This window comes from Pholcus phalangioides, unplaced genomic scaffold, assembly GCF_987345545.1.
Source record: "Pholcus phalangioides strain wild (caught in Gottingen) unplaced genomic scaffold, Ppha-v1.0 ptg000003l_1, whole genome shotgun sequence".
NCBI lineage: Eukaryota > Metazoa > Arthropoda > Arachnida > Araneae > Pholcidae > Pholcus > Pholcus phalangioides.
Genome location: NW_028301596.1, coordinates 5,208,105 through 5,223,984, shown reverse-complemented (window position 1 = coordinate 5,223,984; position 15,880 = coordinate 5,208,105). Strand labels below are relative to the sequence as shown.

The 15,880-nt window shown below is 34.9% G+C and overlaps 1 protein-coding gene across 1 annotated transcript in view; it reads left to right on the top strand.

Moving 5' to 3' along the window:
• Positions 1-11,578: 11,578 nt before the first annotated feature.
• The window catches only part of LOC149087945 (cyclin-dependent kinase-like 1), a 38,149-nt gene continuing 33,847 nt past the window's right edge, over positions 11,579-15,880 (top strand). Inside the window, exon 1 of the mRNA XM_089252619.1 lies at positions 11,579-11,812. The gene's annotated coding sequence lies outside the window, so the exon portion shown is untranslated. The remainder of the gene's footprint in view (positions 11,813-15,880) is intronic.

The window sequence follows — 15,880 nt, the reverse complement described above, 5'->3', positions numbered from 1 at the left end:
ATAATTCCCAAAAAATATTAACTTTGAAAAAATTAGATTTGAAAAATATAATCACAGGAAATAAGCAAAGCAAGGAGGACTCTCTGTAATCCTGAAGTTTTACTGTCAGTTTTAAGCAGCTATATTTGCTAATTGAAAATGAAATAAATTTAGTAAAGACCTTAATGTATATGTTGTAAATCGGGGGGTGGCTAACTTTTTCCTAAGCCATGCTACAATCAAGAAAATTTCTGATGCCTGTGCCACTTTTAGATTTTAAACACATAAACCACTTGTCCCATTTCACAGGACATGGCCATTCTCCCCCTCTCAAATGTAATTTGGCTGTCCAGTTGTTTTCATAAAAATGCCCATTTTGTTTGATTTTTTTTTTCATTTTTGAATGGTTAATTCTCTTATGTATCACAATGTGAATTGCATATTTTTTGTGTATCAATAAAAGTTCACCTTATCTACACCATGCTGGGCATAGGCACTGGAACCTGGGGTTTTATAAGGCTTACCATATAAATATAGGTTTGGTAGCCAACAAGTCTATCTTTCATAAAAATTTTTATCATTTAATAATCAGCGAGACAAACAAATCTCTCTAGTTTTTCAAGAAAACCTTTATGTGCTTCTCTACTGTGACATTCTAAAGTAGCACATGGTTGCAGGTTGACCTTCCCCTGTTTTAAATGATCAAAATAATATTTGGTGAAAAATAACCAAAAGTCTATGTACACAGAAAAGCATCCAAAATATCCGATTTCATTATAAGCTGGTCTGACTGTAATAATAATGAACTTTGACACCATTTCTTTCTGCAGACTAAACAGTTGAGTGTCAATCTTTTGTTTTAATATTCAAGAATTATAAGAATTTCTATGATAAATATAAGTATAGCAGTCTCTGAATTCTGCATTTGTATCAGTCATAATGAAATATGAAATGTTTTATTAGAATATTATTAAAATTTTTTATTTACCATTATTACCTCATTTGAATCTGTTCTCCGATTTAAAAAAAAAGATTGGATTTGGCTACAAGAATTTCAAATGAACTGTTGATGTCTACAGAAAGTACAAAACCAGGCAATAATTTTTTTGTTACTTCTCTTCCTCATTTTTGTATCAACTTTGCATGTGATCAAATTTGAATTATATCATACTATGTATTTAAGTGGAACTTCTTGATACATATTAGTTTTCCAAATTTTTTTTTTCTTTTTATAGAATATTTCTATCATTACTATTGATTTGAAGTTTACTGTTAAATATTATATCAGTTCACAATAGTAACTTTGATAAGTCGAATGTCTCTAAGTAGAAGTTTTAGAATAGAACTATAAAATTATGAGACAAATTTGATGTGTTGGAGCAACAAGTTAGCTGCTGGGTATTCGACTGATTGAGATTTGCTGTAGTTCCACTGCTTCCAGATGTTTCTTTATGCCATTATAAAACATACCCGCATCACCTTTTCTTCGTGTAGTAAAAAGAAAGTGTATGTTTATCAGGTAATCATTGAGAGAGTTGTGAATTTGCCACTTGTAAAAATAAAAGTGTACAGATTACAAAGCCAAAATGTCTGCCAGTATTTTTGCGCTAGAATAGATGCAGCAATAAATAATTAACTTAATTATTTTGCATAAGGAGATCTAGCACAAAGACTATTGTACGTAAAAACACTGCACAATATACTCTAGAGAGATCATTGAAATCAAATTTGAAAGTTAAGATAAAAAAGTATATTTTTGTGTCAGTCTGTATTCGCATGTTGTTGTGATGTTGAATGAGATTTGTGTTCCGAATGAATTTGAAGTTCTTTCATAACAGTATTTTATTCAGTGTGATTCCTGCTTTAGTATTGTAAGTTGAAGGAAATATCAATGTGGTATCAGAGTAATGGTATTTTTTGTCTGAATTTTCGATGTTTTGCACTACATCCGATAGAATTTTTTGTTAGAAGATTGATTATAAATACTCAGTGATTGTAAATCTAAAGCATTTGCAGAAACAAAAAGTGCTCCATTGTGAGATGTATCAAAGGGGGGTTTGGTCAATTTCAATCCGATAATTGTGATCCTGGTTTATATGGAGACTGGTTTATCTGATAAAAAATTCATAGGGGTTATATGCAAAGGCTACTAACATTTTAGGAGAGGGATCTAGGTGTCTAGTTCTCCTGAAACGTGAGAAAATAACAATGAGGATTGTTTGAAAAGTAAAGATGCAACTGCTGTATAGTATTTATCAAAAAAATGTTTTTGCTCGTCAAAAAGTCCACTCTTAAATTATTCACTGGTCCATGTATTATTTTTCTACATAATGGCCGTCATATTGTCCAAACATTTGAAAGTCTGGTTACTAGTTTTGGTATCCCAATTCATATAAATCCTTCACCAGCTATCAGAATCACATTGTAACTTGATTGTTTTTATCGTGTCCACCTCATGGAAGTGTTGTCCTTCGAGATGTTTCTTCAGGTAAATAAACAAATGAAAATAAGTGACTGGGTGCAAGATCCAAGCGATATGGTGAATTATGGTGAATTTGGTCAAAAACTTCAGAGAACCACATTGGTGAAATTCATTGTGAGCCAGAGCGTTGTCATGAAGGTGGCAGATGCCACTTGCCAACATTTCCTTCTCCTCAAATGGCATGTCAACGTTGTCAGAAGGTTTGAGTCAACATACAACAGCATTCATTGTGATGCTGGGGAGGGATAAAATCAATGAAAATAATGTCTTTCTGTCACAGAAAAAATAAATTGCATTCCAGAAGTGATATTCTTGCTAAACATTTGCTATTCGGCATAGCAGTGGTGAAACAACCCGAGAAAAACTTATTGTCATCAAGTGTTCCAATGTATGAAGAAAAAAAGCATTACATTTCTGCCTATATGCAATTTGTCTTTATTTTCCAAACAATTCTCGTGAATGGGATCAAATAAACAAGTTTACTGTGTACATGATCAGTTTAGTCTCCCACACCAAAAAAAATCTGGCTACAGTCATTTTATATGTATTATACAATTGAATAAGCGTACCTATATTATTTAGCTTTATATTGTTGGTAAGTTTTTTGCTGTAAAAGCATAACTGGATTGATTATCAGTTGCATATGCAAGTATCATGTTCACTGTATTAGAATTCCGTTATAGTGGGGTTCGTATTTTTAACACTTTTAGTTTTTGAGCTAATGCTAAGTTGATAACTGATATACTAAATATATTTTATACCAATTCATATTATGAAATATATAATTGCATTTCCTCAGTAGCTTTTATATTGCTATAGCTTTATAGCACTTATAGCCTCATTTTTAAAGATTTGCGGAATGATATATCCATGTTTTTTTTTAAAATTCCTATGTGTGGAGCTATAATTCATGTTTTTAGTGCATGGAGAAAACCTCATTGATATGCAAATTCCTTTTAATTTTATTTCAAGGTTTTAAAGGTGTTTTTATCATCCATCGTTCATATGGAGAGTTTTCTTTTACGTTAAAATGTATTGATAATACCTCTTTATTTGTTTTATTTCTTCCATCAAGCCCAGTGCCTGTTAGTTGTATTAAAAAAAATTAAAAAAAGTTTATATGTATAAAATCATTAAATATGTAAATATATAATATATTTAGTGCATTGAAATTTAAAGAAATAAAATTAGTTTTGTTATCACTCGTTATTTCTGTATAATTTTTCAATGAAAGTTTGCATATAGTTTATGTTCACTATTGTTTCCAAAAGTTTGTCCTTTATGGAGTTAAGACGTTTTCTCAAATTTTTAGAAAAAAACTGGGCAAATCATTCGGAAATTTTGGTCAAGCGAACCCTGTGCTTGTACTCACATTTTCCAGTGAAAATTTAGTCACGAGTGCATTTAGGGGACCGACAAAAAATTAAATAAGGAGGAAAAAAGTTTTTTGATCACCCCTGTATGATTTGCAAATAGTTTGTAACCTTGACACAATATTTTACTAACTTTGGGCAATACTTGTGCACATATTTTGTGGGATTATCACATATATTCATGAAAATACAAATATTTTCTATAAAAAATTCCAATCTCCATTTTTTTCGCTTATAACATGCAGCGTTTTCAACCAATTTTTATGAAATTTTACAGAAAAATTAGCTCTATAAGTTACATGTGCCACCCTGTGTACGAATTTGGAATGTGACTATTTATTCAATGAGATATGAGAATTTTTAGTAAACAATTTTTGGTTGTGCATGTGCAGAAAATATTTTTATTTTTCATAATTTGGTTGCCAGATATATAATGCTACTTATATAAAAATTCTAATTAAATGTCATGAAAATTGAGAAACATATACACAATATCATGAGCTGTAATTTAAGTTACTAGCTTTCCACAAATTGGTGTTTCGATTATTTTGTGTTATTTGATTATTTCAAAACTACGCCACAGCTTTATGTGAATGAGCAAAGATGTGTCTGATGCTATATGAGAGAGATGCTTGAACCTGAATGCCCGTGTATGATGTCCAAAATAAAGAAACTGAACGAAATAATCTCTAAATATCAATTTATGAAAAATCCCTTATCATCCAAGTACTCTTAGCTAGTAACTTAAATTACAGCTCGCAATATTGTGTACATCTTTCTGAATTTTCGCGACATTCAACTGGAATTTTTATATAATCAGTAACATTATGAAAAAATACATCTATATTTTCTGCACATTTACTGGTCACTCAAGTGACTCAATGCGCCTCGGACCACCTAAGTACTTTGGAACTGTGCTGCGGGTCATTTAACCCAGTTTTTTAATGATTGATCACTTGAATAACATATTTGGGAAGTTTAAAAAAAACGACATTAATTTAGCATGCTTTTCTTTGTAATTTTCCTCAAATTTCCAATAAATTAACACTTTTTAATTAATATAATTTAATTAGCTTCATTTAGTTAAAATAACTAGTAGAGTTATGATTTTGGAAAACCCAACTAACAAAACACGCGAGACAACAAAAAACTTAAACTATTTTATTTAAAAAAAAAATTATTTCTGTTTACATGGTTATGAAAAAAAAAATTCAGATCGAAAATTAGGACAAAATTTCTATAAATTTCATTTTTGAAAGTCATGAAAAATCAAATTTTGAAAAAATACAGAATACAGTACTATTGCACTCTTTGTTAGACCTTTTAATTCACAAAAATGTTCGCTTCACAAAAATTTGGATTAGAATTTATTGAAATTTTTTTTAAAACGTTGCGCGAATGCAACGTCAGTCAAAAATGGGTTAAGCGATCTTAATTGCGTCGCGGTCTTGCAAAAGATCCGGTTATGTGCTGCGGGCCACTTCAGTGATGCGGAACTGCACCGCGGGTCTCTGAAGTGGTCTGGAAATGTGCCACCCACTTAGTTCATTTTTACAAAATAAAGGTTTGGGGTTACAGGCCACACATTTTTCCCGCGGGTAATGGGTTAAGCATGTATGCCATACAGGGTGTTTACCATAAATATCTTGGAGAAAAATTCATTTTGCATCTTCATTCTGTCTTTAGATGTCCTAATTTTTTGAAATAAGTAGGAAAAAGTTATTTGTCATTTTAGGATGCATCCAATCCACTTAATGTCAATTTTTTTACCACCGATATATGCCCAGGAACCTTTTAGAAGATTTAAATCCAAATTACAGCCATAAATTTGGGCTTTCCAACTTCCAGCATCTCATGAACTGGCCACGCAAGTTTCTGGGATGTTCTAATATTTTGAAACATACGCGTAAGTAGAGAGATGTAGTTTTCTCTCTGCGGACAACACATCAAAGAGACTTTGGGTATTAGTGCCGAGAACTTTTGGAAGGAAAATTTTGTCTCCGCAGGGAATCGAAACTTCTAGCAATCCGACTAAGCGCACTAACCAATATATCACAGATTAAAAAAGCACAATAGGACCAGGGTTCGATTCCCGGCGGAAACACCAAACTTTTCTTTCTAAAGTTCGTCTCAGTGCTAATATCCAGAAAGCCTTTCCGTAAGGCTGGCCGACCACTTGAAGCGATACACAGGTCGCGCGCAGTTGTTTGTATTCGCAACATTAAATCCAAGGCCATTTAGAAGAAATCTCAACTCTGCTGGTAAGCCACTCAGAGAAAAGGGTACTCTCAAAGACAGGGCCGCAACTAGCTACTTTGTCATCCGGGGCAAGCCACGACCACCTAGATATAATTATATAGGAGGTCGTGGGCAAGCCGGCATTTTGCGTCCCTTGTAATGTAGAAGCAGTTAAAGGGTGAATTCAGCGCCTGGGGCACTAGACCCCCCCCCCCCCAAGTAGACAAAAAATTCAATTATTTTAAAAGATTTCTGTAAAAAAATTAAAATATCGAGAGAAAATGCCCTTTACATGCTATTTCAATCACTTGCTGTGGATGATGGAGCCAACTCGTATAATACAGTTCCGATTAAAAAAATTAGAATAACGCAGGAAAAATTTAGAGTCCTTTAGAATAAATTGAACTTACCTGAATGTTTGTTACGTGTTCAAAATTGCTTATTCAATATATTAAAAAAATTAGAATAATGGGGGAATTTCTGATTGGATTAAGCGTCAGTGGCAAAATTTGCATAAATCACGCTATCGCGAAGCCGTTAGACATACAAAGGCAGGCTTGCAAACCGGTTTTATTCAGTTGTGTGTTGAAAATCAGTCGAAAGAAAGATTTAAGAAAAGGTCTAAGTTAATCTCTGCGGTAGTGAATCTCTAGCAAAGAAGGATTTAATCAGCAGATGATCTCCTAGAAAGCAAAGTGTTCTCAAGGAAGTGTGAGTAAACTTTTAAGACATCATTCAAATAACAGCAATTTTCAGAGATAACGCGCAAATAGTGGCCGTAAGCCTATTACTACAGCGAGACAGGATGGACTCAAAAAACATCGTTAGTTTTCACCGCTTTCGTAGCGTCAGGCTTATCCGTAAAAAGTGGAAAGGATGTGGTGTCGATGCGTCGTCCACCACACTGAGACGACTCAGTCATTATGGATATATTCCGTGTGCCCAAGAGGAAGTCGCTCCTTACACGCAAGCAAATGAATGCTAGAGTACGATGGTTAAAACAAAGACAATTATGGGTTGACGAGTGACTGGAATAGGATTCTTTTCAGTGGTGAATCGTCATTTCGTGTGTCCCACGGTGATCAAGATATCCTTGTTTGGCTTCTCAACCATGAAGCATTCATTCACTAAGCAATGCATGAAGCGGTACTTCCGTTATGGTATGGGGTTGTATGAGCGCTGAGGGCTCGGGAGACGGTATTTTGACCGGAAGAGTAAATTCCGATGCATATCGAGAAATTCTAGGATACTGCATGACACCATCGGCTGAAGATCTACTGGATGCTGATTTCATCTTCCAACAAGACTATGCATCTTCTCAAACTTCGAAATCATTGTTGGGTTCGAAGAAAAAACAAATTAAATTGCTTCTCTCTCTCTCTCTCTCTCTCTCTCTCCTTGGCCATCAAATTCACCAGATTTGAGTGCCATTGAGAATTTATAAGGTTGTCGTGAAGAAAATCTTTCAAAAGTTTGCTCCAAAAGACAAAAACGAACGTTTAATGAGTTTGAAGACCACGTGAGCAAGTGTCGGTAAAAGCAATGGCAAAAATCTATTGCAAAATCGTTTATGAGAGGTTATTAAAGCTAAGGGAGATGCCTCAAAATATTCAACATTTAACTGAATTCATTTTTAATTATTTCTCATAAGTTTTGTAACATTATCGTAGTTTTTTGGATCAAGCTAAAAATTATTGTAGTTTTGTGATTTTTTTCCGAAAATGTCGATTTTTTTCTAAATTTGTAAAGTTTCAGTTTTTATTTATACGTTACATTTTTCTGCAAAGTATATAGCCTAGAATTAGGCTTATTCTGGACCCCCCTTCCAAATGGACCCTGTGCGGGTGCACCTGTTGCTACCCGCGCCAAATGATCAGTACGCCAATTTTGTTGAAATGTATCGCAATTTAGCACACAAAAAAAACCCAGAGTGAAATTTGATAGAGTCAAATATCTGTTAAAATAACTTTTATCTATTTTGTTCTCGTGGACCTGAATCATTATCACCATATTAAAGTCCGTTTTAAGTTTCGGTTTCAGTAATTACGCGTTCCAATCAAAATTAGTTTCGGTTTCCCTAAAGACATCTATTGTAATCTCAGGTAATATTTTCTGATTTTATGTGTAGGTGAACGATTTTGTTTATTTCTATTTATTTCTGAAAAAACAATTTATATTTTTTTAAATATGTTCTGCAATTTTTTATTGCAACAATATTTTAAGTAAGTTGAGCCCGCTTACAACAAAATTGGATACACTGAAATATCGGTTAATACGATTTTCTCTTCCAACACTTCATGAACTTCAATCTATGAAGAGCATGTTTGTTTTTCAAAATCATTCAACATTAGTGCTGCAGATAGGTGAAATAATTGTAGAGATTGTGCCTTTAACGATAGAAGCATGCAACTTGGGACACATATACTACATATATGAAGATTTAATTTTCGATATGAGGCCATCATAGATTTCTCCTATTACAGTAATGGCGGGCATTCAAAATGGCGGCCTCTAAATATTTTTTATGCGCTTCTTTTCTGTTATTTGATGATGTTAATAGCGTATTATACTCGTATGCGGGAATGTGCGTGTACGTGTAGTGAAACCTGACGTGAAGTTTTTTTTTGTTTCTCTGTAATGCTTGTTATGTGTAGTGCTGCCATCTGCCATCAGTTTTTCTAACTATGAGTGAAGTGTTATGATTGAATGATTTATCGTTGTAGGACTGTTGCTCACTGTGGCGAGACTTTTTAACGGGGAGATCGGCTCGCATTTACGCCTTGAAGTTGGGAACCACAGAAAACCAACTTCAGCCGACCACCACTGTGGGGTTCGAACCCGGATCGTCGCATCGCGAGTCCGTCACTATAACCACTCGACCACCACAGCGGCCAAGAAATAAGAGACATATCGCCTTTTGAGCCATTTTGCTGGTTATTATAGAAACTTCATAGAAAGTTCAAAAGTAAAAATCGAATGATGAATCGAAAGTAAAATCGAATCGTGAGAGCAACACTGCCAAATAAAGGATTAACAAATGTATGAAATAAATTCAGCAGTGTAATTTCAAAACCAGATAGATCACTTTCGGCAAATTTTTCTGCAGAAACTAAAAATCTGATTAATTGCATTATTTTGGAAGAGTTTTATCTTTTTTTTTTAGAAATTGGTATTAGATAGACCCAAGTCTTGACCAAATTTTAGCTCTGTATAAATATTAATTTGGGAGAATTTTTTTTTCTGCATCTATCTGGTTTTGCAACCAAGCCATGGGATCTATGAATGCCCATGCGCATCTTGGTCTTATCTGTTTTTGAAACCATCGAAATTACATTACTGGAGGGCGGGGCTAACGAGAAAGAGATTCTTCGCAGTGCCAACACCTTGGCAGTGCTGAGAACGGTGTCGCAATGCTGAGAACATCATTCGTCGGAAGATCACGCGACTCATTGAATAACCCCCGACGCACACAATTTCCGTTATTTTCTTATGGCATAAACACTTTAAAACAATAAATAAAAAATAATTTCAGCATAAATGAGATAATTTCAAAATTAATGAAAGTGATAATTCCAGCATTAATGAAAGTGATAATTCCAGCATTAATGAAAGTGATAATTCCAGAATTAATGAAAGAGATAATTTATTGATGAAAGTGATAATTCCGAAATTAATGACAGAAAAATTCTAGAATTAATGAAAGAGATAATTTCAACATTGATGAAAGAGATAATTTCAACATTGATGAAAGAGATAATTTCAACATTGATGAAAGAGATAATTTCAACATTGATGAAAGAGATAATTTCAACATTGATGAAAGAGATAATTTCAACATTGATGAAAGAGATAATTTCAACATTGATGAAAGAGATAATTTCAACATTGATGAAAGAGATAATTTCAACATTGATGAAAGAGATAATTTTAACATTGATAAAAGAGATAATTTCAACATTGATGAAAGTGATAATTCCAGAATTAATGAGAGATAATTCCAGAATTAATGAGAGATAATTCCAGAATTAGTGAGAGATAATTCCAGAATTAATGAGAGATAATTCCAGAATTAATGAGAGATAATTCCAGCATTAATAAAAGAAATAATTCCAGCATTAATAAAAGAAATAATTTCAGCATTAATGAAGAAACAAATCCAGAATTGATGAAAAAAATTATTCCAGAAGTAGTGAAAGAAATAATAATTAATGAAGGAAATAATTCCAGAATTAATGAAAGAAAATTCCAGAATCAATGAAGGAAAATTCCAGAATTGATGAAAGAAATTTTTCAGCAATAACGAAAGAAATTATTCCAGTATTAATGAAATTAATAATTTTATCTTTTATCTATATCTTTAGATGAGTCTCTATATTCTCCATCCTTCTTTTTTTCAATCTTTAAAACGCAATAGTTAGACACTGTACATTTCTATGGGGAAATTGCCAGGCAGGAACTGTGTTATTCAACTGGTCACGTGATTTCCTTGCATTCGATGTTGATCCCTCCAGTAACATAAGCTCCACGTTTGAAATTGATTTGTTTACTTACGCGGGTTTTGCAACCACAACCGCTACATCACACCGCAAAATGAATAGCATATAGCGGCTTTTTTAATCCTAAGACTTCGCATACTGATAGATCTGCAGGAAAACTGAAAAATAACTCCTATAATCTGAAAATGAAAATAATAATAATTATCTATCCGGTCTTGAAATTACACGGCTAAATTATGGCTTTCTTTTTTGGTAAAATAAATGAATATTCATTATTATGTATTTACTAAACATATTTGAACTGGTATTTTTGTATTTTTTCTAATTCTAAGTGCATAGTGCTGACGGTACTTCAATAAGTACCAGGGTAATTATTTCGTTGCGTACTAAATAATTTTTTCCAAAATAACTATTTATTTTTGTTTTTAGGCTTTTATTAGAACGACATGCTGAAAAATTTACATGATAATTATTTCATTTTTTTTTTGATAATGTGGTACATAATCGAGTTTTTATTAACTTAAATGAAAATTCTAACCGCGATTAATAAACAATGTATCGATTATAATCGGATCAGCCCTAATTTATTTGCATACTATAAAATCTATTTTCGAAGTACATGAGAAGCTTATCGCCCACACCTGTAAGAATCGACCGGCCGGCCATGTCTAAATAAAACGGGAAATAATACAGGAAGAGGAACAAAATGATGGTGGTTTTTTTTTTAGTTTTGGTAATTTTGGACTTCCCGTCCGAATAGCCGCAGCAATTTTCGGTCGGTCTTCCACGAATTGATTCCTATTGTAGAAGCACATCGGCTAAATACGGGGGAAAAAAACCCACTAATTTTTTTTTTTGTTATATACAGTATTATTCTACTCGGAGAAAGCACGAGCTTTGCCCTCTTCAAAAGCACTAGAAGGTTATGTTTTCCCAACAGATTTCCATGGGAACCCCCGTATAATACACACACACGCACACTCACACATAAACACTGCCTTGCGCAGTAAAAAGACGAGTCCCGTCTTGAACGGATATTTTCCTTTGATAAGGCTATCATAAACGTGGATTTTTAATGTGATTGTATATACACGGCCTATAAATTTCGAGTGTTATTAATTCATTGAAGAGGGGAAAAAAATAATTGTATGTAATTTGCATATTGGTATGAAACTCTGACGTCCGATAAAGGTTGGGAATGAACTTTATAATACTTGACTATAAACAACGGACTTTTATTTCAAGTAAGTTATTAGTTATATTTATTTGAAGGTAAATTTTATGTATCATTAATTAATGTTATGAATTTACAAATTTTCAGTTAATACTGAATAATATTGTTACTTTTATAAATAGGAATTGAAATTCTTTTAAATTTCAGTTCTGTTTTGTAATTATTATAAGTGGTAATTTTTTATACGGTTTCTATATAAAGGGAACCATTCCTACAGCGTAATTTTTTTTCTAGTTAACTACTGATTTTTTTAAACACTTTCGGAACCCGAGTATTAATTTTTTTTGGAATTTTTGAAATTTTTTTGCATCTTTGATACTCAAGGAATGCATTGAAACATAGTACAGGGTGATCAGTGAATAAGCCCTTATTTCAAAATTAAATATCTCTACAACAAAGATCAATAGAATTATGCGGTAAACGGTACGTTTATTAGCAAAACTGTAAGAATGTTGTACAGAAATTTCGAAAATTTAGTTTTTTTAAAAATTTTTTAAATTGGAGATTTTGGGGTTCCGAAAATCCTCATATGTGTGAAGAGAAACCACTGCATTCGCCTAAAGTTACTGCATGGGCTGCGGTATGAGCCAGAGCCATTATCGGCCCCTTCTTCGTGCGAGAAACGATTACTACTGAACGTTACGTTACAATTTTGGAACCATTTGTCAGCACACATGGCTCCCTGTACATACATTGAACATTTTGAACATAGTAAATATATATTTTTCCAGTTTTTTTTCTACAAATTTTCACATTTATTTATTTATTTTTTTGTGAAGAAATAATTAAATTCGTTCAAATTTTTCTCCAGCCAAGATAATGCAGGATATATTCATCTTCACATACAAGTTTTTTTCGAGAATTTTATGGCTAAATTTTATATCATAAATCACACTTTTCCCGGAGGCTCTTTCTCCTGGAAGCTATCTTGAAACCCCCCCCCCCCGTAAAAGTTCAACTTTAAGTGCTGCCCTCTCATGATAGCCCTTAAAGTTTATATTCACCGTATTCTAACTAAAAACCTAGTCAATCCTTTAAGTCAGGGCTTAGCTCCCTGAGGTCAAAAGAAAAAATTCTACAGTGAGAAAAAAGCAACAAACACATTTGCAGCACCAGGGTCTGACAGGACTATAGGAGCAGAGACAAGCATCGGTCCAGGGGCTTCAAGTTAATAGAGCGGCCTATTGATGATGAGATTTGGTATTATGATTTTCGATGGCAAGTATGCAAATTATACGAGCATTTTCAGCTGGGTAGGGCCCCCGAAACATCACTTTACCCGTGGGATAATGGTTCCACCGAAACAGCCCTGTACAGAATTGCGGAGGGGGGGGGGGATTTGAAGAGCTGGTTTTCTGAGGGATGAAGAGTGGCTCCCCGTTAGAGGCTTCAACATAATTAAACATTTATCAATTTTATTTATATACAGTCAGACCCCGGTATAACGTCACCCTGAACTCTGCACAAGAGTGACTTCATAAGCGGGGGTAACTAAATCAAGGGTACGCTCAATTATGATGACAGAGGACTTTTGGAACTGACGCTACATGCAAGGGGACGTAAAAAATGCCGTTATGCCGAGGTTTGAATGTACTATGTTTCTTTTTTGTGTTAATGTGAATGATTGAAATTCACCAAAAATCCTGATTCAACTGAAAATAACTCAATCACGGAGGTAATTAAATTGATACAATTTCAAAATAAATAATGAACAAATATTTTCCGGTGAAAATTTCATCAAAATCGTATTAAATTTTATATATGTTGGATTATTTTCATATAAATCCTCATCAAAATGATGGAATTATTGTCATAGTGTAATAAAAGAGCTATTCTTTCTTCTGAAATCAGTATATGCATGTTTTTCTATATAAAATTGATATTGTACTCAGGGATGACCTCGGGCCCCTAAGCAGGGATTTATCTCTGGCATCCTATTCGTAAATTTGTAGTGTAAAAAATACAACATGATGGCATTTGTCCCAGACCCCCCCCTTCCCCCACTGCGACCTGGAACCGTATGAATCTATCCATTGCTGTTATGTGCATCTTTTTCTCAGCCACCTCGCTGGGCATTTTGCCTGTTGTGGTGTTGTATTTGTATTAGTATGAAATCAATGAAGTAGGTTCTCTAAAAGTTTTGGTCGAGGACCACCTTTCAAAAACCCCGTTCGTTAACCCTCTCACGGCAATTACGAGATATCTGGCCTTTAACTTGATGCTTTGTGTTTCGGCAATTACGAGATATCCCACCTAACTGGATGCTTTGCGTTCCGGCAATTACGAGATATCTCGCCTAACTGAATGCTCTGTATTTCGGCAATTACGAGATATCTCGCCTCCTTAAAACCATCTTATTTGGCAATGGAATTATGAGCCCGAATACTGCGCGTTATGCTTTTTCCCCCCACTCAAGCATTTTTTTTGCATTACCTCCAACCTGTCGATTAACAGCCAGTGGGCGGACTCAGCTTTTGTTCGCTTTTCGATAACAGAAGGAGAAAGACAGTGTTAGAAATATTATATATATATATATAATATTTCTAACACTTTCTAACCTCGTTTCTTCTGTGCTAGTTATATATATAACTTTTCTTTGGCGTGGGAATATGCGTATAGTATAAATAATAGGGAAAGAGAGAGTATTTCTCTTCCTTTAAGAGTCTAAAGCTGACTCTCGGAGTTACAGGGGCGAGAGCGCTAACGACCAAAATCGGAAAAAAATCTTCAAAAAGCTCTGGAATTTTACAGAGGTTTTGGTTGTTTCTTCTGTGCTAGTTATATAATGTGGATAGGGAAATTTATGAAACCGCGGAAGGGGGGGGGGGATTGGTCAAGTCCCTGCGGTGCTATTTCTCATATGATACAGTTTTAAGTTATAAAATTTCAAACTAGAATTTTAATAAGCAATTAAAATCAAAATGAAAAGTGCAATCGACGCGGTGCTCGTCTCGAGTTTCATGTAGGAAATTTTGATCTATATGAATCAATTATGGGAGTGTGTGTGTACTCAGACCCATTTTGCGAATATCTGTGGTTGCTCGAGCACCCACAGCACCCCTGGCTCCGACACTGCTGTCACGACTTCTAACATTGTGCTGCTGCTGTACCCCCTCCCCCCCCCCCCTCTTTTACACGTGGCCAGGTCATTTACCATCTCCCGGTTTCAATGATTTTTTTTAAATACACGGAAACTAACCATTAGTATTATTATTTGCTTAACGGGAAATATCCCCCCCCCCATCACTAGGTAGATAAGACATTCGACTTGTGGGGCTCGATGAGAGCCGAGAGGGGTCTTGGGGTGCCCTCAAGAGAGGACACTTAAGACCACTCTCTCCCTCTCGTGGGTGGGCTCGAGGAGAGCCGAAGATGGGGGGGGGGCTTTGGGTGCAGGGCAACCCCCATTCCATCCCGCTCGACGGGCCGGAGCTCATATGGGCAAACAGGCCATTTGCCCAGAGCCCAAAATCTCTCTGGCTGCTTTTTGTGTTTTAGGTACGGGCCCACATGCCCTCCCCCGTATACGCCTCTGAGTAAAAAATTATATATATAAAGGGAGCCCCAAAAATCCATATTTTTCCAGTGCCCGAAGTTATGAGGAACAGGCCCTAACGCTACTTGCGTATCAAAATGTGTTCGGAATTTTCGTAATCAAAATCCGTATAGCTTTAGTTCAAGGGTGCCCAATCTTTAGAAGTTGGCAGGTGACTTCATTGGTTTGAAAATGAGTGGCGGGCCACTTGAGTGATCTGTAAATTTGAAACGGCTCACTTATGTGCCCAGGAACTGTGCCGCGAGTCACGAGTAATCTGCAAATGCTTCGCACTTAATGATATCAAAATGTGCCGCGGATCACTTAATGATCTAGGAAATGTGCCGCGGGTTACTTGTGAGATGTGAAACATCATCATGGACCGCTTAAGTGCTCCCAAACTGTGCCACAGGTCACTTTAGTAATCTGCAAATGTGTCGCGGGGCACTTGAGGGATTTGCCCCTTTACGATCACCAGTGGAATAAATTCAAACAAGGTCTCTGTGTTTTCTATCCTTTGTCTTCACCACATCGCGAAGCTTT